Source organism: Calliopsis andreniformis, chromosome 5 (genome assembly GCF_051401765.1).
Source record: "Calliopsis andreniformis isolate RMS-2024a chromosome 5, iyCalAndr_principal, whole genome shotgun sequence".
In the NCBI taxonomy this organism is placed as follows: Eukaryota; Metazoa; Arthropoda; class Insecta; order Hymenoptera; family Andrenidae; genus Calliopsis; species Calliopsis andreniformis.
In genome coordinates, this window is record NC_135066.1 from 7,422,054 (window position 1) to 7,446,366 (window position 24,313).

Sequence of the window (24,313 nt, forward strand, 5' to 3'; positions counted from 1 at the left end):
CTTGATAACATCTCGCTACAGTGTCGCGCGTCGTTCCCAAGCGAACATGAACGCACTATGCCCAGAAATCGTCGCGTTGGTGACTTCTCTTCCGCGAGAGGAGCATCTAGGTCCTCGGTTGGGCACGCTCACCCAGCGGATGCGCGTTTTACCTTGGACTCGGTCAATCCGCTCCTCAATTCAACACAGTTCGACAGCCGACCGCGATGTCTCGTCACGCGCGAGAGCTTTCGCGTGTGTTTTGGTTGTTACACCCGGAGCTTCGTACGTTCGTATCCGCAGCGCCTTAATAACATTTCGAGGGACTCGCGAGGATATCAGGCCTGGCGCGCCCATGTCCCCGGCGAATCGGCGTCCATCACGAAATCTCGGTTTCGACACAGCTCTAGTGGATACAACGTACTGGTTCGCGAACCTTGCGTTATTTGCACACCTATTCACGTGGTCCTCGAATTGATCTGGTTTATGCTAGAGGAAATCGGGAATTGTAAATTATGGCACTTGGTAAAAATCATATCATGATGAACGGACACAAAAGGACTCCAGTATTTTACAATTTACTATTTTATAGAAGGTGGTAAAAAAGGGCTCAGGAAATTACAAGGAGATTGTACTCAAAAGTGGAATAAATACATAAGAAGATTTTGAAGATTTGAAAACTTGAAAGTATATCAACAGTTTGAAGATTTGAGAAATTCAAACTTCGTATTTTAAATTTCAAATATTTGAAAATCGGATGATTTAAAAATTTGAAAATTTGAAAGTTTAAAATTGCACTTGCTCGAGGGTACAAATTAGAGTCCCTAAGTGATTCCATCTTGACCTGTTAAGGCTTAACCAAAACAAAAAATGATTTATAACTTTAACAACATTTATCAAATCAAATACTACCTACCTACTTAAGCAAATTAATTTAATTGCAATCACTTTCCAGCAATTTTGTAGTTCCAACACTTTGATCCAACAATAGGACTTATTCTCGTCTATGGCACTGTCAGTTCCATGACTCCGAATTTTTCTATTGTCAACTGTACACGAACGCACCGTGCACAATGTAGATCGTTGGCTGCATAGGTAGAGGCGCGGTAAGTATGTAATCGTTACCGTGGCTACCGGTCTAAACCAGCGTTGAAATTAACACAAATAGCGTCCGACGCTTTGGTGGCCGACAACGCGTGTACGAAGCACACGCACGCATGCACGCGGTCATCTTCGGTGTGTTTCGCGCGTCAACACCAACCACGGGCTTGCGGGCGCAGTTTTGGGATCGCGTTACGCGAATCCCGCAACGAATACGCGTGTTCTATCGCGTGTCCGCTCCGTGCGCGGTCGAGATCGCCACCGAGTCCTCATACGAAGACGGATAACGTTGCCCGCTATGCGACGCTCTATCGCGTTTCTTCTGCTCTGACCTCGAGACGCCGGTCTCGGCATTCTTGAATGAGAGAATTCGAGATAAATTTGGAATACTTAACGATTTGGTCGTTAATCAACTCGAGTCGTTGGTCTCGAAATGCCGCTCTTTTTGCTGTCTCATGACGCTTCAACAGTGCTCGTTAAAGCGAAGCGATTACGGGCCTCGCGAAGTGTCCTGTAGCGTTACTCGCCAGAGCCATCGTGTTACGTGAGTAAGATGATTCGAAACAAGGTTATTGGCTTTGCGAGTGCAGCTGCCGCCTGCTGGTGTTGCTGCTGCTTCTCTTGCAGCCGTCGCTCCGCGCTGCTTTCTGGGCCCTTTTTTCCTTCTTCCTTTTGCCTCGTCTATCCATCCGCCTTGCCTTTCTTGCAGCGTTCGCACTCTCGCTTCTCTCGCATTTCCCTCCTCGTAAAGTAGTTGTTTCTACTGTAGTCAATAATCCAGATACCAACGAGGGCTATCCTGATAGGATTCCGACGCGTGTGACTCACGAGTTGTCCCACATTATTCTTCGCCGTTCTTAAATTGGAGTTAATATTTGCGGTACGTTGCATTGTGTTCGAAGGATTTGTTCCTCTGTCGAAAATTAGTCTTGAAAACTCTCCCTCGTTATCACCTTCACCGATGCGTGAAACTATTTAAGGCGGGGAACGCTTCATGGAGCTTGCCGAATGGGTACACTCTGCGCAAAAGTATTCTCCATCCTGTCCAAAAATTCGTCTTATACAGTGCTGATTCGATATGAGTCTAAAATTTGCTTCTGCCACTCAGCCTCTAACATGGATGATTTATTATACGTATACATATACTGTAGTACACATATTCTTTTGTCTCGGTTAGGGTCCACCCCTTTGTTGAGGGTCTATTTTTCTGTTTCCCCATGTTGATGGTGCATGGGAAGGATATCAAATGAGAGAAAAGGACAGCAAATGAAAAAGTATATGCACTGACAATAAATGAAAATGAGTGACGTGTACGTAGGGCTGCTCGTTTCGCTAAGTTACAGTGCCTCGCAAATTTGTTCACAGAGGATTATTGATCCTTTGACAGTCCATTGTCTACTTAGTTAAATCTTTAAAAACCACTTTCTTTCCTTCAAATATTTTAGAAAAAATATAATCAAATAAATGAAGAAACTTCTGGAATTATCCGGATCCATATTAATAAATTTGATTAAATATTCTTGCTTACCAACCTACTTACTTACCAAAGAAAACCCGCTCCTGAATGGTAGACATATAAATCGGCTTTTAGCTCCATAACACTCACACTTGTGAGAGTCTCCGCCGCTTTTCATAGACTTACGAAAAAACCGTGCGTTATAGCGTTAATAAACAAGCATCCATTCAGCTTATATCGTATCAGAGCTGCATCCCATTTTTTATCATCTCCCGTTTCGTTTCCACCGTCCAGTGAGCCCCGCTCGAAGCGTAGTCTGCGTTCCCAGCGAGTTCCCGATCAGATTCCAAGCAGGCCGCAGGCTTCTCGGCCGCGCAACGCTTGGCAGTGACTGTACCCGAAGTTTGCGGGCCCGCCAAAGTGAGGTGTGTACCTACCCGCCAGGTACTCTCCGCTGGCAGTCGTGGTAGGTCAGTATACCCTGTACAGAAGTATTCGAAGGAGCAACGTTCAACGTCCAACCGCGCGAGCAGCCAACCAGCCGGCGCGCCGAGGGACAAAGAGCGGCCGCCGGCCCGAAAGAATAAATAAATAAAAGAGCCACCGAGGAAGAGGGACAGAGAGGAGAGCGAGGGAGGGACAGAGAGGCGAACAGAGGACGAAGACGAAGAACGAGGGACGGAAGAAGGATGAGAGGAGTAGGAGAATGCGCGACAGGGAGAGGGCGGGGAGGATGAAGTGGTACCAGGCCGAGTGGCCGCCATCAGTGCCAAGGACACCGACCGAAATCCAAGGGTACCAGCAAGGCCGACACAGGGCCCGGCCTACGCCATGGTAAATTTACTCGCTCTCCATCTTTCTCTCCTCTGTCGCCATCGTCGTCATCCTTCTGCTTCTCTTCTTCTTCTTCTTCCTCCTCCTCCTCCTCCTCTGGTCGTTTCTTTCTCCCGTTGCTTCTCGAGCCAGCGTCAGCGGCGCCAAAGACGCCGACCGAAATGCAAGGGCGCCACGAAGGCCAATGCCGAGACGCGAGGCCGTGCCAAATTATCCTCGATCGCGCAAACGTTGCTCCGAGGGACCGAGAGCAGTCTCTACCCGGAACGCACGAAGGGAATGTCGACTCGAGTATTATGTAGAGATGAGAGCAAGTCTAGGAAATGGAATGCGGCTACGTTTGGTCCTACGTAGTATAATCTCCTTCTCATGAACCACCTTTTTTCGAATCGAAAGAATGTTTATTGCTATGTAACTCGGACGTAAAGAGAATTAGAACCACGTGGTGTCAACGAAGTGTACCCCCTTGGCTTCTGTGTTCATTCACTGGACTTCTCACCTCTGTACTGCACAGGCGATTTTACTGTGCCAGGGGTAATTCTCTCTCATTCTCTGCTGGCCGACGGTGCAAAAATCTGCAATTCGGTCGGGCATTCAAATCACTGACGAACGACTGGGTGGATCTCGAGTCGCGCACGCTTCTCGGCACTTGCCAATTCCTCGGGTAATAGAATCACGTCGAAGTCCCAATTGAAAACGCACTTCTCCAGGATTCTGCGACGTGAAACTCGAAGAGTCGTCGAATCGCAGCGGTGTTCGAGGGGCCCGCGCGGATAGCAACTGCCGAGCGAAGGGGACTTGCCTTTGGAGTCCCAATTTCGATACGAATTTTTTCGTCAGCACCTGCCCGATCTGAATTAGCTTCCGGTTGTTCCGGGAAGGTTGCCTTCCAGGCTCTTTACGCCGTTAATTGCCAACGAGGATCGCCTCGCTTCACCCTCCCGTTGGCAGAGGCCATCATTAAAAAGAACGAGGCCGGCGGCTGCGGGTCTCGAGTTTCGAGGCAACGCTAGGTGGATGACCGCGGCTCGCCGCTGTGCCAGGGTTGATGACTGCCACGGTTGCGAAGGAAAAATTCCAGAAAAGGTGGGGGCGGATCGGGCGAGGGTGGACCGGTGCACGTAAGTGCGTTAGTCCGCTCGGGGGGTGGAAGAGGGAAGAAGCAAACCACACGCATATGCGTACGAACGCGCGATCGGCGAGAGTATGGGTAGGGTTATTTCTCCGGTTAACTCTTTCCCTTTCTCTCTCCCTCGCCGACGGTCGCTCTCTCTCCTCGCGCCACTCGCTCTCTCCCTCCCCGTTTCTAACCCGGTTACTCGTTCTCGCTCTCTTCCCCTGGCCTCTCTTGCTCGCGCTCTCTCACTCTCTCTCTCTCTATTTTTTCATCCCCCAGAAGGATGAGCCTGGACGGGGTGGAGCCACCCACGCCCACGCAAGCCAGCTCTAGGCCTACCCCAACGTAACTCCCAGTGCGTATAGCTACCCTTTAGATCCGCAGCCATCCCCAGATGCAGACGACGCATAGGGGGCGTGTACGTGCCCTTGCTGTGGCAGGCCTGGTGGCGAGCAGGTCTACCAGTCCTGGCTGCCAGCCACCGAGCACGTGCACGTTTTCATCAACACGGGGTGGAGGGAGCTAGCTTCCGCTGCTTAAGGGGCCAGGGGGAACATTTCGATGCCGAGGGTGGAAAAGCCATCGGCCTCGACAAATAACGAGGGTGGGGGAGAGAGCAGGACCATCGGTCAGGGAAATCGAGTCGCGGATCGTGATTTTTGGCGAAGCATCCCGTGAAATGTAGATGCTTGGATTGAATGTGGATCTCTTGGAAGCTGATCGAAACCTTTGCCGATCAAACGGCGATTCGAAGAACAGAGATGTGTATAAAATGGAGTTTATAAGTAGTTTGTAATTTGTAAACACATTGGTGCTAGATATTGCTTCTTCGTATCAGTATTTTTGTTGTATCTGTACTGTATTTGTAGTGTTCTTTTCAATTTCATCTCGGTGGCACACTCGTGCTTTCTTGGAACAGTTTCTTCACTTTGCCTGCTGACACTCATCTTGAAAAAGGCAAATTCATGTTGCTGGTACGTAAACTGATCTTAAAAACGAGTTCCTTGCGATCTGTAAGCTCTTAACCGAGTCCAGGTTCTGGGTTTGCAACAAAACAAAGCTGCATCAGGTCGGGTCTGGAGGTCCCACGATACGATCGAAGCGACTCTTCGAGTTCGGAAGATTAACCTTCACGGGATACCGCAAGTGTCGACTGGGCCGTTTTGCTGGACGTTTTCTTTGCCGCTCTTTCTTGTCGCCACGCTACCTCTCGCCTCGCCTCGGCTCACTCGCACTCCCCAACTGCCGATCGCCAATGCACGCCGCGCGCTCCGCGATCGGTTTGTTCTCCTCCATTATGAAGGAAAGGCCGTGGCCGACTGAGACATCGTGGAACAGGTGCCAACCGGTTCGAGAAAGCTTCGTCCTGTACTCGCACGAGGGGACTGAGAATGACCATTCTTGAGTAGAAACTGGGCATAAACCCTGAATCGTAGGAAAGTATTGGGAAAGTGTTTGGTAATTCCATTTAGACAAATTTTGAGGGTTTATTGAGTGACCTAAGTGACGAAATATGTAATATTTTACTCAGGTGTGATCAAGTTTTCATCTAGAAGGACGCTTCTTACACGCTTGAAAGCATGTAGTCGTTGTAAACTGTCTCTTCAAGTAGTATACACGTTACAAGGGATCCATAGAGTCTTAAACACCTACTTACACGCATACATGTTTTATACGTACATATAAACATGCGTAAATTCATTGATGAAATAATTAAACTCAATAGAAACTAAACCTTCGTCTTCTGCATTTAATAATGCGCATGCATTTAATCACTCCTAAATTGTGATCGTAAGTACGTACATAATTTTTCATACGCTTCAGAGTTGAAAATTGTTCGAAATTTGTCCCCAAAATCGCGTCTCCTAAAATCTGTGACTCTATATAGACTGTAGCCTATTCAGTTGACACCCAAATCCGAGTGTACCCTACACAATCGAGTGAAAATCAAAGCTCCTTCACTTGCGACAATATTCTCCCAAGAATACAATATTATCCAACATCAATTCCCATTCAGAAAGCAAGTGCAAATGTTCGAAATAAATTCCTCACTGTGTTTATCGACGATTGAAAATTATTCGAAAAGTAAGGATGAGAATCGAACGATGGCAGCGGGGACGGGGCCCCGGGGTCTTCTGCGGCATTAATTTTTGCCGAAGCGGGCCTCTCGCGTAACACATGCTCTCGGTATACGCACACGCCACACGCGTTACCTTCTCTCAGCACGGCTCCTCTTTCTTATCCCTCTCCTCTCCGCCTTCCCTTAGCAATCTCTCATCTCTCTCGCTCTGCCCCTCTCGTTTCCTCATTCTTCGTCTCTCCGCTGGCCTGTCCCTCCCTCTGCCCTCTGCTCGATGATCGTCGTCCCTGCCGCACCGTGCGTAACAGAGTAATGCCGCCAATAGAAGATCGTCGGCCGGTACGCGCGACGAGGAAACAGGATAATCCAGGAGGAAGAAGAGAGAGGGCCAGTTGGCTGGCGCACGGCGCGGGACAAGGAGGATAGCCGTTATTTTTATAGCGTTACGGTAGGTTAGAGTCGCGTCCAACCAACGTTTCAGGCCCAACCTAACCCGACTTGGTCAGGGCTTCATACGCGTCTCTCTCCTCCTCTCCTTTCCCCATTGCTCACCTGTCTCTCGATCTCCGTTGTTCTCTTCCTCCGATACGCCCAGGCGTCCCCGCTCGCCCGCTCGCCGCAAGGCTGCGCGCATTTATAATCCGCGCGAAATTTCATCCAGGCCCGCTTTCGGCAGGCAATCGCCCCGATAACGCGAATGGTACCTCGGGTGCCATACAGACGCGCGCCATCGGACCCGACGCTCCACTCCGCTCCGCGAAGCCTGCCTGCACGCGTGTATGCACGCGTGTCTATATTTAAGAGCGTGCCCCTCTTCCCTCCTCTCTTTCTGCCCGCCGTTACGCTCTCGCTGCTTCTCCCTTTCTCGATCGCCACTCGGCCCCTCCATCCCCCCCTCAGTTTCTCTTTTCCACCGTGTGTCACCCGCTCCGCGGATCTTCATCGGTCGGTCGCTCGCTTTCTCCCTTCCCCATCGCTCGATCTCTCTGACAGCCTGACCCCCTCTCGCCGACGTTCTTCCTCTGCCGCGATGGGCAGCGCGCGACAACTTCCGGTGGTCGGCCAGCACGCTTCCACGATCGAGATGCGTCTCTCGAGTGGCTTCTCGAAAAAACATCCCTCTCGCGCCGACACGAGCGCCCGCTCTACGCGGCGCACTGATAAAGAACCCCGCGTACCCTCTCCCTTCTCCTGTTCCTTTTTTTTTTTTCTCTCTATACATTTTTCTCTTTGCCTCCGCGCTTCTCCCTCCGCGTTGCCTGCTCGCGTTAGGCACACACGCTCCCGTGCTCGACCGCTGGCTTTTTCTCTGTAGCGTTTTGCGATCTTTTTATAGGCGAGCAGCGGCGAGTTAGCCGCGCTCCACGCGGTAAACAGGCCACGCCGGGATTCGAGCGTTCCCGATGGTTAGCCGCGCCGCAGCTTTCGGAGTTTCGTCGATCTTTCCGGCTTTTGACCGACTCTTTTGCTTTGCTGTTTGGTCGCGATCGGATTCATTCCATTCGAACTTAAACAGGTTCTGTCGGTATGGCTATCAATGATGGGTCAGTGGTTTTGAATTGGAAGTAGGTCTGATAAAGGATTAATTAAACGTTTCGGTATAAAACAGGTTTAATGTAATAAGCACACGTAGGGATACCTTAGACTGCTATAAGACAATTTATGTCTAATAAAAAAAATTTATAGAAACGTTCTGCGTACTGCTTGCAAAGGTATATAATATGTTCTTCGAATATAGATGGGTTACGCTTCGCCTCGCAGTATACCACTTTTTAAACTACTATTTATTTCAGCGTTCTAAGAGTTTAATGCGGGGGTTAGCAACCTTTCTTTGTAAAGGGCTAAACGGTAGATATTTTTAAGTTTTGCGTGTTACGAGATACAATTGAGAGTATTATGGTCTAGATACAAGATACAAAATGTTTCTACAAATCCTTTCTTACAGAAATTAAAATAGACAGAGTCGGCGACAGGTGTCATAAATTTTAAGGGGTGATTCTACATACTAAAATACAATAAAAATGAAGATAGACGAAATTGCATTTGAGGTATCGTTTTCATCGTTTTTATGTATCTGATTAGAGACATATTTTACTGACTCCGTTGTGCCTGACGTAACTTATGCACACCGGCAGTAGAATACCTCCCAAGTCAGACATATTTCATGCGAACTACAAGCATTCTTCCAACAAATAATAACTTTGACACGAAGCCCCAAACGTAGTTTCATCATTCTTGATTTTCGTCCTATTTTGGGACATAGAATCATCTCTTAAAATTTTTGACACTTGTTATCGAATGATGGGATGAATGGAATTCTTTATTTTCTTTAATATTTTAAATGTGTATAAATTACCCCCAATTTATGAGCAGAACAGAAACAGATGGCAGATCTGATTTAGCTCACTAGCTATAATTTGCTGACCCCTATCATAGCAAATGATGAACTAAACATCTGGGTCATCAGGACCCTCTCATTCAACATTACACTCAGTAACTTGTCCTCAATCAATTTGTCATTACCAAACTCTTGGTTGATTGAAAGTTACCGTTGGTCATGGTCGTCTACCGTAACTACCACCTAAGTATCTACCGATTTCACCCGACTCTCCAATAACCAGTTGACCCTCCGCGCGTCGAGACGCCCCCGCTTCGCGGACGTAAATATTCCGGAAGCACCGATATTCAACTATCCCCCTGGTTCACCTCCGTCTTTATTCGCGATGGAGTCGGCAAATGGAATTTGCGCTTCCTTTTCAATAGAACGTGGAAGCCGTAACGTCATTTCGCGTTGCATCTTGTCTCGCAGGAGATCGACCCGGGAGGCGTCGTGGTTCATCTTTGCGACGCATTTTCTGGTCTTCCAGCTGCATATACCTTTTTTACGAGCCTGACTTTTTATTCGTCCAGGGTGAACCATTCGAGCGTCGGCTATTTGCAACAGAGACACATCCGAACCATTGGCGATCCTTCAACGAAACACTTTACTCGAATCTGTGACGAACGTCAGTCCGGCTCGCTTCAACAATAGAACATCTCGCACGGAAATCTGGCGTAACTATAAGCGTGGCACGCTTTGTTCACTTAGCAGCCGAGGCTCTAGGAAAGGCACACGAGCGTCCGACCTTTCTCGTTTCCTGGAGTAGCGAGCGAATAGAGGCGACGAGTTAATTACGCAAAGGCTCTCTTAACGCGATTAACAATGTAACGGGTTCTAATTATTCCTGACACCTCGTCGCCGCGGGAATCCTGGTAGTTTTCGGTGACAACGCGGGGCGGGGGGAGAGAAGGTCGTCGGTTCTGGGTAGGGTTGACGGTAATAGGGAGACTCACCGTCCCTAAATTGTTCGCTCCTCAATTATTCACCGCCATTCCTCCATCCACGTCTTTCTTGTCCCCGTTTCTCGCTTTCCCCCGGATCCCATTCTTCGGATCTCTCTTCCCTCTGTCTCTCTTCCCTGTCCCTCGCCCGTTTTTCTCTATCTCCGTCAACAGCTCCTCTTCTGCCGGAATTGAAGTACCACCTACCCAATGGCCTACCTCCATTATGCATCGGCCTCGACGACGACGCCGGCGACGACGCCGACGACGACGCCGGCGAAGAAGAGAGGACGCCGAGATCTCTCCTGAATGCAAACCGCACCGACGTTTAATTCAGTTCACCGCCGCGGTATTTCGCGCCTGGTGATGTTCCATTAAAACGCGAGACAATAACCTGACAGCTCTGATCGGCGCGTCTCCGACGGGTTCCCCCGCGCGGCGGCTGTTTAAAACGAAACCGAAGCTGTCCGCGGAGAAACCGGCTTCCGGCTTCCAGCGTCGCGCCATCCCACGTATACGATTCGATTTCTCTCTGCGTTTCTTCCTCACCCCCAACCAGCCGCCCAGGCAATCGGTTTTTGTTCGATTCGAGCTTACGCGCTCAATGAAATCGGATATCGGCCAGTCGACGCTTTTTTTTCGGGCTCCATTGCGATACACCCCCGTCGCTCTCCATGCAGAGCTGGGTTTATCAGCTATTCGAAATAATCGGTTACCTATTAAGCCACTCGCATCGGTACGCTTCAACTTTTTGTCCTCCTTCATTGTTATACGCTTTTTTCTGGTCATTACTTACGGTTACCCGTTCCAATTCTGCTCCGGCTTTTTAATCCTGCCCCTGTCGATCGAAAACATTGGTGCTGATGTTACGTACGCAGACACGTTTTCATTACTTTTTAGAAGCTGGGAGATACAGGTCCGATCAAGGCTAATGCTCTACCAGCTTCATTTTTTAGTATATAGAGAAGCACGCATCTATCTTTTCGGGTTCTTTGCTAGTTTACATTTCAAAGAAGAAACAATAACGCAGAATTGGATTCTGGATCAATTTTTATGTTTTCTGGTATTTGGAACGTATATTTACTGTGAAGTCTATATGGACCATACCCTGTAAATTCTCTCTTCTCTCAGTGTATTGTTATGTACGCAGACCACTTCGTGATCCTTTGAATCTTTTCTTTTAGGAGCTGAGAGGTGCAGACTCAGATAAGGTCGATGACCCTTTGGTAGAATCGCGTAGGAATGGATTTTCGCAGGGAAACTGATTGAGGTTAACTCTTTGAGTGCGGAAATAAAAGTTCTTGACATGCGATGTGCGCGGAAATTCTTTACCCGTATCTATTTATGTACTTGCCTCCGCCAATAGACGTAGGTACCTATATCTGTGGCTGTAAGATACAACGACTAGAACATTTTCAACAAATTTCACTTTATATCTAAATTGCATTCTTCAAGATAGAATTTGAATTTTTAACCAAAAGAGGTTGAGTTAAAAGAACAATACAAAATATTGTTACAATATTTTTAAATAACTTCGTATTCTTGCATTCGATCGACGACTCTTTGCCAGGGGTTGTAGTTTATTCCTCCCTGCTCGTCCACCCTGCTCGTCCACACTGCCACCGAGCATAACTCGCGAACCATTCGCGACCTGCTCATAGACATCACTATGGACTCAGCGTTACTGATTTAGTACCGATCCTCAGCATCGCAACCACCAGTTAATAACAATTAAATCCTCGATTCGTCGCACTGGCGATCGCCCTAGACGAATCGGGAGTGGCGGGAGACCGAAAACGTCTGATCACGGATTCAGAAGCAGCTGCCGGGGTCGTTAACTCATCCTGTCCTCGTGTCGGCAGCCAGCCGAGCCAGCCTTTCTCAGGGAAATAATTTCCCGGAAAATTAACGTCTCTGCGCTCGTGCACGCGTGATACGCGTACACGCGGCCTCCTACGGCAGACACCGGTGGGGTGCGCCCGGCAGATAAGTAGAGGGTGGATCGTGGAGAAAAATGTTCGAGGGAAGAAGGAGGGCGCGGAAGAAGACCGAACAGGAGACGCGATGCAAACGAGTGCACGAGAGCGCAAAGCGGCAGGACGCGGGCGGAAGTAAGAGCGAAACCGAGTCAGGAAGCGGAGACACACTGGCATCTGAGAGCTGCCAGGGAGAAAGGGGTGTCAGGGTGCAAAAAGAGCCTTGGGGAGGGTCGATTACCGTCGTGGGAATTTTTATCTCGAATATGCGCCAGTAGAAAAGGGGTTCGAAATAATTAGTCGATTATAAACTCGATTTTCCGATGGTTGAGAGCTTGTGGGTGTGCTGACTATACACGTTCTGTATCTGGCAATAATCAATTTTTGTCTTGTAATCAGCAAGGCAGTAATAATCAGTTTATGTCAGATCGTAAGACATTTTATCGTATTATTGTGAGTGCTTTTGGAAGCAATGATCGTGAGAAACTCTTAGGTGGCGACGTACCCCTAGATTTGATACTGAAGTAAAGTTAGAGGATACCCTTGCACTAAAGATCTATTGAGCGACGATTGTCAAGAATGTGACTCGAAATTTGTCTGTCTCTGGTTTTCGGAGACGCGAAGTCGCCTTTAGAGCGAAAAGAAAGGAGAGGGAGGGGCTAGGAGTTATAGTTGAAGGATTAACGCACAGAGATGAGGCAAAGGAACGAGGCAGCGAAGAAGAGGGAAAGAGAGCGAAGGGACAACGGAGGCCACGCAGCGTTATAAGATCGATAGCTGATGTGATAGCAAGCCAACCCAACCCAACCCAACGCCGAGCCGACCCAACTGAACCCCTTGCGACCCTCGGTTCGTTCACCCCCGCGGCACATTCGCGCCATTATCTGTTCCAAATGTCGTCAACGGCATCGTTTCGTTTACGGCGCGGCACATCCACCTTCTCCTGGCCCGAGCACACCACCCATCCACCCCCCGCACATTCGCTCGCCCCTCCGCGCGGGATATATGCCCCTTTTCGCCCCCCCCCCCCCCCCCCCTCGACCCTCCCGCGTCGGTGGCCCTCGCGAACCCGTGCAAGCGAACCGAGAAACCGGGCAGAGACTTGCCCCGTTTCCTCCTCCGCATTCTCTCCGCGCAACCCCTGTCCTCCCACGCCCTGGCGCCCCCCATCTCTCGCCCCTTGCTTGTTTTTAAGGTTATGTGTTCGCCGCGCATTACGACCCATTCCAGTGCTCGGCTGCGTCGTTTTACGAATCCCTGATTCCGCCTTATCGTCTTCCTCAACCTCCTCCTCCATCCCCCTTCGCCTAACACCCTCTACCACCGCCCCCTTCTTTCGTCGTTGCAACGAACGTTTCGCTTTTTTGACCCCACCTTGGACTCTTCCTTCTTCTATTCCGTGGTTTTGTCTTCCCTCGCGGGGAACCGCGTTTTTCGATGCTTCGTGTACAGTGTTTCCTCGGTGAACGCTCGGCTTCGTATCACGAAGAATGTTTGGCGCTGTTCCCAGGCAGTTATAGTTGGACTTGAAATATAGCGTGGTCGTAAAATTAATCAAATGGTAAAATGAACATATTTGGAGTGCTAGACGAGTGAAGTGGCAGGGATATTGGAAGATGGGAGCTTCAGTGTCTTACAGGAGCAGGATTCCTTGTTATTATTTATTTATATTAGGCGGCACTTCAACTCAATGCCTTAATTTACTATGTTATATTTCTAGTCTAACTATACTTGTCTTTGGTGCAGATATGTGGTGTTTGATGAATGAACTGAATGGAATGGAAGAATAGGTATTTTTGTTTGTTATAGTATTGAGTCCCACTAATACTGAGTTTAGAGCAGGTTACAGGTGTTTGAGATCAACTCGCGAGCTAATAGCACGCTTTTATTGTATGGAATTTACGAGTAAGATGAGCGGAAGCAGAATTCATTTTATTCAAGTATTTCGATTGTAATAATGAATGTAAAAACGAGCTTGTAATCAGAGAACATTGAATGGGGTTAAAAAAATTTGAACCTCGACACTCAACTAACTTCACATGTGTTACTGGATTTAAATGTTCCCCGTGTAAATGATTACCTTTAATTCCTACAAATTCGTTGCTATATTATTTCTACCTTCTGTGTAGAACTGCTTCTACTTTGTTTAGCGTTATTATAGATAAAACAGATAGAAATAATTGACGCATAAATTAACTATGAAAATGAATCCGTAATACTTTGAAATTTTTGCTCTCTAGTATTTCTACTCTCAACAATCCCTAAAACTCATACATTCATTTAACAGAGTTTTCTCACTTATTGAGATCAAAAAATTGATTTCTTTTATCACATTTTCATGAAGTATATCATATTCAAATCTAGTATCTAATCATCTGAATTCAACGAAGCAATAAAGTTACTCTGATTTGAAAATTACTTTATCGAAACACATTTGTTTTATTGTAGTAGGGACGCTAACTGAGAGTAGGTCAAGATTAAACATAACAGCATTCAAAGCGATATGCTATGAACGTCTAATAACTTGACTACCAGAAAACACAGAATTTCACTGCGCTTTCTTGAAGCATGATACTTTTCAATTTGTGAAACAAAGTCGCGCCCCCGATTATAATTTCATGTACAAATATTCAGTGAACTCGGAAATTAGACAATGGTACAGCCGCGTACCTCTGCACTTCGATTCGCGGTTATAAAACTTCTGTGAAGTTCGCCGAGCTGCGGAGGGAGAATTACTAGCGAAAGGGGATTGAAACGCGCTGCCGCGTTTGTAACACTTAGCGCGCGCACTCGACAGAAGAGCCGGATAATTGAATGTCGAAGACGTTCCTTTCTGGCATTTACGAGAAGCAGTTCGGGCGGGGGAAGTTTTCTGGCTACATCCCCGACGTATTTTTCCATAAATGGGATGAGGTGGCGGCGCGTTTGAGTGGCAGCTGCCATGCGGAATGCTCTTCTATTCGGTTTTATGTCCGATGCACGCTACGCCGATAACGCGATGGTGCTGTGTCCTTAGACACAGTTTCTGCCTCGGTGGAATACGCTCTTCCACGCGCCGCGTCGTATACTGGCCTGAGAAACTGTAACCGATATGTATTTAATTGTAACTGATTGGACAACACGTTCTATGCGCTACTTTTCTGGATAGTTACAGTATTTAGTTCGATAGTTATGTATTATAAAGGGTATTCGACAACAGGTGTCAGGAATTTTAAGGGGAGATTCTGCGTTTCAAAATAGAATAAAAATCTGTTATCGAATACCTTGTTACCTAATTTGCGTGTAGGTATAACAATCAAGTGAAATGATACACTGAATCAGTGAATTAGGGTCGAAGAAGAACGATCACATTGTACTTTTTCGGGAGCACGAGCAGGATTTCAATACCATACGGGCAAGGTTGCTTTCCCTCGCAACAATGATCGCGGTAATGACAGGAGAGCCTTGTCTAAGTTTATTACCGAGTTACACTGCCCTCTAATCTGGCTGGCGAACGAACAAAGCCAGCCGAGGCGGGCTAGCACGCGCGTTAAACGACGACTAATGCCTGGTAGAGCGCACGTTTCCTCTCTCGCTCTTTCTCGCGCCGGGGGAGAAAGAGGAAACCAGAGTAGAGGTTAACTCTGAGGAGATTCGAAGAGGCCAACTATTAGCATAATGCGATCGGTGGCCGTTGCTGGTAACGGATCGTAAGATTCGAGTTAAGGGAAGGAAGTACAAGCGTTGCGGTGACTTCGCAAACTAATCGAACGACTCGATTTCAACTTCAACTGATGCTCGACCCAATCGACCGGTCGCATTAATTATTCCATCGACCCCAGCTATAGTGTTTTCCCCCTACAGACTCATGGCACACTGAGAAGTTTATACGTAGTGGGAAACAGGGTTCTGAAATCGGCTCAAGTACGGTATTTAGCGTAGACAGCCCAGATAACGAACATTTTTCAAGATATTTTAAATATATATTTTGTAGTATTTGTAACAAAGAACTGAATATTAATTATTTTTGTGCAAACATTAATTTTTTTCTGGGAAGAATTGCTAAATGAAAAATAAATATTGATCATAATATAACACAACATCCCATTTGATCATATTTACCGGATACTCCGAATTTCTGTAAATAAATAAAAAACGTATAGTATCTACATATAACATTTGTAATTTATTGTAACATAGCTTAATAAAATCATTATTTTATTAGTTTTCGATATTAGACGTGGATTGTACAACTATACACTACCAACCTGTAAGACCACATTATGTATAATCAAAGCCGAACATTTGAAGTCCTTCCCTTATACTACTAAACTAAGTAAACCAGACTAGATAAGATATATCTAAGCAAAAATCGTTAGTCCTAAATAATTTCATGCCACACTGAGTACAGCAATAAACCTACATCAAGGTAATACCATTCTCCAGCGTGTGTCCCACAATCAACCGAATCGTCCCCCCCAATTTTTGGAACAAGCCCAACAACGAGACCATCGAGAGTCGCTCTCGATGCCAGCTCGAGAATTCACTTTCCCTCTCGACCCTCTCTCGGCGGAACGATTCTCGTTTTCCTCGAACTTTCAACGAGCAGTTAAACTCGCCCGTATGCACATACATCCAAGCCTAGTTCGAGGTTAGCCCCGATTCGAGGCGCTGAAAAATTCAGCAAGACAGGTGAATAGGGGTAAGTTCGCCCGGGCAACGAAAACAAAACGTCTGGATTTTAATCGATAGTCCCATCGGCAGCCCTGCGAGGAAAGTGGTGCACAAAGTTGCCAGAATTACGTAACGTCTACCTACATAAGGGAATTCAATGTCACGACTGAGTCGAGTTGAAAGAACACGCGCTACCATTCACGGCGGACTGGTCGACCGTATGGGACAGAGCGGGAGAGACCGGGGGAGAAGGAGAGAGCTCTCTCCCACCATCGAGCTGGATACCTACTTGCGTAGCTTATCTGTCCCGCGATCGGGCCCGGTGCACGGAGCCTCCTTCGATGCTACTTCCGGCGGACGCCTAAATTCAGGTCTGGATGGCTCGATCGCGCGTGGACCTTTTCGCGACATTCGTCTCTCTCAGAAGAGGACCCCTCGTAGGGATACAAAAGCAGAGAGTGGCAAACGCAAGGAAAGGGAGACGGTGGCCGGCTGTCCGACCGGCTGGCAGGTTTACAAGGAAGGTAAGGCAAGACGACGCGAGGCGAGGCGCGGCAGGCCTCTGCAGGCAAGCAAGCAGGAGAGGCAGCGTTCCCGGGCTGAAGAGTACCTACGACACACACCGTCACGCATTCACCCTCGTCCGATCCCAGACCTGCCTGAACTCTTTTTCCCTTGGTCCCTTCTTTGCCCTCCTCCCTTGCCGCGCGCTGCCCTGGCCACTGAGCCGAGCTGCCTGCTCGCCTGCATGCCTGCCCCTGGCTGGCTGCCCGCTCGCTTCCTCGCTCGCTTGTGCTCGCCTGCTTCCACCACCGTCATCGCCGTCGCCGTCACCACCACCATCGCCGCCGCCACCACCACCTTTCTCTCTCTCTGCTCATCCACCTTCTCGACCCTTCGCGCTCTGCTCCCGTCCTCCTTCCTCGCCCGTCCGTTCTCTCTCGGTCACTCGCACGGAGGCTCAGAGATCTCAGCCGGTGTCCCCTCGCCCTCGCCTCAGTCGCTGCTCGCACGCCGAGCCGAGCCGAGCGAGTCGTACGTGCCGTCTGGCCCCTTTTCCCCGCCGCGCCGTTTCTTCTCTCTTTCACGTTCCCTGCTTTTCCTCCTTCTCCCGCCTCGTCTTCCTTTCCGCCACGTTTCTCCCTTCCTCCACCGCCAGCCCCTCTTCCCGCCTGCCCCGTCGCCGATTTCTCCCTCCCCGGCCTCGCCGTTCCTCTCGCGCGGCCCTGCGCCCAGGGGTGAACGAACCTACTAAATGACGGCCATGAAAACAGCCGAAGCTCGGGCACGAAGGATGAAGGAAGCCACGGACCAAGCCCGCGGGAAGAAGAATCTCCCTCTCTATCGATATCTGCTTCTTCTTCCGATTTCTTCCAAGCCCGCTCTTCGTCTTCCTCTTCCCTCGCATCGCTTCACCCGCCCTCAGGCCTCCAATCCACCTTGGTCCTACCTCACCTTGCTGCGCTTCTAAATCGCTCTTCTGCCGACACTTCGCGCTTTTCGCTTTCTTCCCGATCTCCTCCCCGATCTCCTCCCCGATCTCCTCCCCGATCTCCTCCCCGATCTCCTCCCCGTGCCCATCCCGACGCACTTTCGCCGCGCAACCGGCTAATCGACCGCCTGAACGATTTCCCAAGAACGCCGATGCACGAGAGATGGAGAGGATCGAGTCCCTTCTAGGACAGTCGCCGAGCTCTCTCGAAAATTACTCCCCCCGTGACCGATCGATGAAGAGTGATTGTTGATCGAGGGATGAAGATTGTCCCTGCAGACGCGAGTAGGTTTTTAGGACGCACTGGTGCGATCGAAGGGTCTCGAAGTGGATCGGTGGTTTCCAGCGAATGTAGGGTGCTCGTCTTCCTGAATTACTGGACGTTTCGAAGAAGCGTGCAGCGCCGTCCGTGGAAAATCTGCGTCGCTGCGTCGCGTAATCATCGCCGCGCGGTCAGGTAACCGTGGAAAACGCCGTGGAAACGACGTCCAAGAATTACAAAGCCAGTGTGTCTCGTCGACGCGGCCGACTACCCTCGAATAGGCATCGTGCCGGAAGAGAACTCACCGGCGGAAGTTCGATTCTCAGGATCGATTCCGTATGCCGTCGGGCGTGGGTGCGTGCACGTCTCGACGACAACGGGACGAGCGGGCAGCCGAACGCGACTGGAGTTTACGAGTCCCGCGAGCAGGACGTCGATTTTCGCCAGTCGATCGATCGGTTTGCTGATTACGAATTAATCGGAGGACTACCCCTTTCTGGTCTGGTTCTAGAGCCACGCAGAGGTCGGTGACATCTGGATAATTCTACTGTTATCTATTTATTTGTCAATGGGTATGCGTCTCTTAGAACAGGTATAGAGAGACGATCGGTTTTAGTTAGCTGCCTACAGTTTACAGGTCCACTTACGAAACTGCTTAAGAGAAAGTAGACGAATCTGTTCTGAAAGTTGAAATTCTTGGAAAGTATGAAAGGGTTTTATGTATTCGAATACCTACTAAGTACAAGATTTGTAAATTTTTCAAAATCAGTCGTTAAAGACTTAATAAATTCTGCAACCTTAATAGCAGTATTAGAACCTAGGAACATCTTCAAATGTTGACTAGTCTTTGCGTCGTTAACCGGAAAGCGAATCTGTACGCGCGTGATTATCGATGAGTATGCGTAGCCATGCGATGACCGCGTATTACGTAATCTCAGAGCGATAAGAATTGCATACTGGTCGGTGGGTTATAGCTCGTAAACGCAAGTCGGGGTCGACTTGCACGACTCGCTCCACCGTGCATCGTTGCAGACTCATGCCACAAATGACGAATTTCTTTATAGTTTCCGTCTTCAATGCCATCTCACGATTTACTCGTTACGGACTTGCTACTACTTTCTTTATCTCTGAAAATTATTTTCAGCTTCTGTTTCTCTTTTACGTTTGATAAGGATAACCCAGTTGCTAACGAGATACTCTGCTTATCTCGTGTTATTCATAAAATAAAATCTTTCTGAAAAGTCGAGAAATCGATCACCTACCTATACTTTTATTGTTAGAAGAGCAAAATTTTATTGAATATTTATGGAATCACAAAAATAGAAGAAAAATTTCAATTGAAGTTTTTTAGTATAAAAAGAGGCTACTTAGAAGGGTAGGTATTTAGAAATAAAAGATAATCTCTTGTTTCATCTTAGAAAATATTTCCTATATTTTATGAGCCCATTACGGGTAGCAATCAAGTGATTATATCGAGTGAAAACTGCATTCCCAAACAGTTAGCAAGTTTTTTACGAACGACTGCTGAAAGTCTTAAAAATGGTCTAAAAATCGATCTAAAAAGTATTATACATGTACGTATACACGGCTATTATACATATAAATAGACAGAAAATTTGTTTGATGAAGTTTTTATCAAATCCAGCAGGTTTTTGTCTGCGCACCATGTAACTAAGGCGCTAGCGTTTTTGTCACAGAAACGGTAATTTGCATCCGTTTTATGAAAGGTCTAACGCGCCGTTTCAAGATTAGACTACAATCGGCTGGTCTCTCCGTTGCGCGAAGCCTCTGCTTGCGTGGATATCGGTCTTGCCGTAACTTTTTCTCGCGCGCCAAGTATTTTTATTAGTTTACATGAAATTAAACCCATTTCCTTCCGGTCTAATAAATAAAACAGCTAATAATAGCCGCGGCGGCGGTACGTAGGCGCGAGCGAACGAGCAGTCCCTGCCGCCTGTGTGCGCGCTTCGTGTCATCTAAGAACGTTATTGGTTCTTTTTCATCGTTACGTCAAAAAAGGATCCTCCTTTTTGAGCACGATCCCCGATAAATTGACCCTTTATCCTCGGTAATTTTTTTTACGGCCGAGTTCCACGATATTGGATGTCGTTTCTCAGGACGCCGCCGCTGTTACTTCTCCTGCTCTGATTGGAACCTTCGCAAACTTTCAGATTAGCGCTGACGAACCAAATCTTTTGGATGACATTTTAAAGTATCGTGAGTATTAAAAACTCCTCAGTTACAGTATTTGAGAACTATGCCAATGGTGTCATGGTATTGACAATAATGTTTTATTTCAAACTAACGTTAACAACATATGGAGGTGGTACATATTAAAAATATGTAGAACGACATTTAGCCTGCAAGGACCAGATTTGGTAATTTAGTTGTTAGAATATCTAACCCTCGGATGTTAATGATAAATCTGATTAATTATTTAGACCTTGGTCCAATAAATTATTATGATATAGTATGATGCTGTATGTAGTAGCTGACAAGTTATGACATTTAATTGAGGATATATAGCTCACTGCTAATTTAAAATGAGCATATGTTACTATTGAACAGGTAGGTTTAGGTAACATGATATGATAACGAAGTTGAAGAAACCGTGTAGTTAAATAGGATGTACGCTTCAGAGATTTTTACATGTTTCGATATACTTGAACATTGGTAGATAATAGTTCACGACAGTAAGATGGAGTATTCGATGAGAATATTCTATAGATCATACAAGTGATACATATCGTGTTTCCATCAGTTTTATGGTAATACAGCCAAGCAAGTGTACCGTTTCGAAGCAGGCTACAACAGGCAAATAGTACAAATTACTAACATAATGAGATTGTTCTTTTGTCTGTTTCTTAAAAACACTATTTATTCGAAAAAAATTATTAGACTAAACGAGTAATATATTTTACTGGACGATTTTATAATCAGAATGTCAATAAATCATATTTGTATGATAAACAACCAACAAGAGTCATATTTCATGTGTTTGCTGTGGTAACCGAGAACCGTAACAATACCTATCTATCTAATAATAGTAAAAAATGGGTTTGTAACAATAAGCAATAGCTAAAGATAAGATTTTACAAATATCATAACGTTAAACTACAATTAAAATATGCATAGATAGAACTTATTATGTATTTAGGATTCCAACGTCGCAAAAACAAACATAATTGTCTTGTATGAAAGATAAGATGCTTTTAAAACTTTTCTATTGCACAGAAGAGTACAAGTCCAAATCCAAGTTGGAGAATATTACAGTCCAAAAATCACATGTTAAAACATTTGATCCCAACGTGTAGTTTTATGCAGTTTACATATCGAAACCCCAGAGCCAAAGCGTATTGTCACACTGAAAACAAATGGAGTTTATTAGATATATTTCTCACATTATTTAAAAATGGCTAATTTTGGACTTTCATTTCAACTTACCGATTCAGTTATAGTAATCACGTTGTAAATTATACCATGTAATTGTAAGCCATACTAAAGACTCATTACCATTAAATAAACCATTCTCAACCTTGTTTCGTCACCTAGACGCCTTAAATAGCCAAACACCTCACATTCAAATGTCAAGAAACGAAATTCAGGTTCGGTTGAAAATGGACACAAAGTCTGTCATTCGAGGACACTGCATCGCGCAAAATTGTCCTCATACATTCCTTCCTTTGATCCCTCATTAGTAATGAGTCATTAAACAGGACGCGGATGGGTGTAAGAAACGCGAGAAAAAGGAGCGATCGCGGCGGAAATCGATCCGAGGAATTCGTCGCGGCCGCGGTCTCGTCGTTTCGTTTGTTTAGGCTCACGACACGCACGGCATTCGATCGCAAAAATCGCGTCAAGTTATTGTAGTCGAGTGGCGTGCCCGTGGCCACGGCTTCGCGCGACAGTGAGACGGCAGAACGATAGAAAACGAGCTTCGGGTTTCGAGTCGTAAAACCAGACCAGCCTCGCCTCAACCCTCTTCTCCTCCAACCGTGTGTGTGCTCGCGCGCCCTCGTTTCCGCGCTCCTCTCTCCGTTTCGCTCTCGACACTGCCATTCTTCGCTCCTTCTCTCGGTCCTCACCCTTGTCGAGATTTCCTTCGTCCCCGTTCCGCTGTTGATTGTTTTCGGATCGAGCAGCCATGGGAATCGGTGGAAACGACGCGGAAGGAGGGCTTCCGAAGATTCAGGTACCACCGGTCCGCTCGAGACAAGGGGGAAATTGATGTTAACCCTGTTCGCAGCCTATTCATACGCGGAGTCGCTCGACGGAACCATTTCAGCTCGGAAAACGTTGCGTTTACGACTCGATGCCGAGTATCGTTGCGCCGCGGAGATTAACAGGATCGAGATCCCCCGATCGTTTATAACACGGCTAATTAAAGAATGCGAGACTGATCTATGGGTTTAGAAACGGAACGTTGAAACGCGCCTACTGATAAACGTAACCCTCGCCGAGATAACCGCGTCAGATAAACCGGTTATTTATATACTGGAAGTGTTAATAAGAGCGTGTATTTTTATGCTAAGCTGTTGGATCTAAATACGCGAATTAATTGATACACCGATTTTCTGCAGTTTTCTGCGTGGTATGGTTCGAGGTTGAAGCACGAGGATGTCTCGTATGCGAGGGAATAGCGCATGTGGAACAGAAACCATCTGTGAGCATGTTCGATTCGCGTGGCGCCATCGAAAGGCTCGCGACTCGACGTCCCGTGGATGTTTCTTGTAGGATAATGACATTTGACGTCGATCTTGGATGAGATTTAATATTATTAATATTCTATTGCTGCTATCCTTTATTAGTAAGTATGTCATTGTTGGATGACTTAGTCTTGAATCGCAGAAGACAAACACGATAAGATATTCCGTGCAGAATCATTTAGATTATTATGTGTAATATAATTTTCAACTTATTTCTATTTTATACATAATAAATCGGTTTTATACTTCCTCAGGTGTGATTCCAAAAGAAAATGATACGTTTTTAAGGAATAAAATAGCAATTTTCTCGAACTAGTGAAAAATCAGATACCACTAAAGCATTGAGTCAGTTAATAGGGGTTCCACTCTACTTGAAAGCTTGCGTAAATATATCTATTATAAAATCCAAGTCCATATCCCATATATTTCTATCAAATCCCTCATTTCAACCATTAAAAGACCTTGTTCGCAACGCCTGTCTGATTTTACGACTGCGCTATTATCTCCACTGCCTACTCCACATATTTTCTTCCGACTTCTTTTCGTACATCGCGAACGTGCAACGCACCTTCACGTCCTCGACGCTCCCCCGACCCACTCGAGTCCGTCAGCAACGATTTTTCGTCGTCGCGGTCGCACGAGAAGAGACCCTCCTCGATGGCTGACATGGGCTGAAAAAAAGGCGGAGGTCGAAATCAGTTAGGGAACGAAGCTCAAAGATTTCGGCCCGTCGACGTTCCATCGTCGTCCAACCAGACGAACTTGCTTAATCGGGGTCACGGCGCATGATTAACAAGGGAGCTCGAATCGAAGTTTAAATCGGCGCTAAACGAGTCGCAGCGATTCGAGTCGTTTCGTGGGCCGCTGGGAACCTCGGAACTTCGTCCCGTTTTCTCGGACGAATCGATGTCGTTCCGTTCCAGCTCGTTTGATTTTACGGTCCCCTCGATCGCTAACTAACGCCGAGTATGCTGATTACCCGTGATTAGGATTCTCTCCGATTATCGCGAAGTTATAAGCGATTCTGCTTATCGCCCCTGCTCGAAACGATGTTATACGCGTCGAACGTCGCGTATCCAATAAGTAAGGAGGAATCGATAAAACGAAAAAATCGAGGAACTTGGAGGGTCGTTCGAACGAGTTCCTTGGGACGAAACTCGTCGAGCAATAAACGTTTTTAGACTTTTACTGGGAGACAGGATGACGACGCGCTGTCGCGTCGGAATCGTAAAGATCACCCAAATATCGTAAGCAACTAAGAGCCTTGAGTGGATAATCCTCGAAAGCCTTGAAGCATTAATACGAGTACGTTCAATGCCTTGTGATTTTTCGACGT

At 47.0% G+C, this 24,313-nt stretch overlaps 1 long non-coding RNA gene across 1 annotated transcript; it reads left to right on the forward strand.

Moving 5' to 3' along the window:
* The first annotated feature begins 5,290 nt into the window (after positions 1 to 5,290).
* LOC143179393 (uncharacterized) lies at positions 5,291 to 6,181 on the forward strand. Its single transcript, XR_013001960.1, has 2 exons — positions 5,291 to 5,461; positions 5,523 to 6,181. It is a non-coding gene; the product is annotated as an uncharacterized LOC143179393 (long non-coding RNA).
* Positions 6,182 to 24,313: the final 18,132 nt, after the last annotated feature.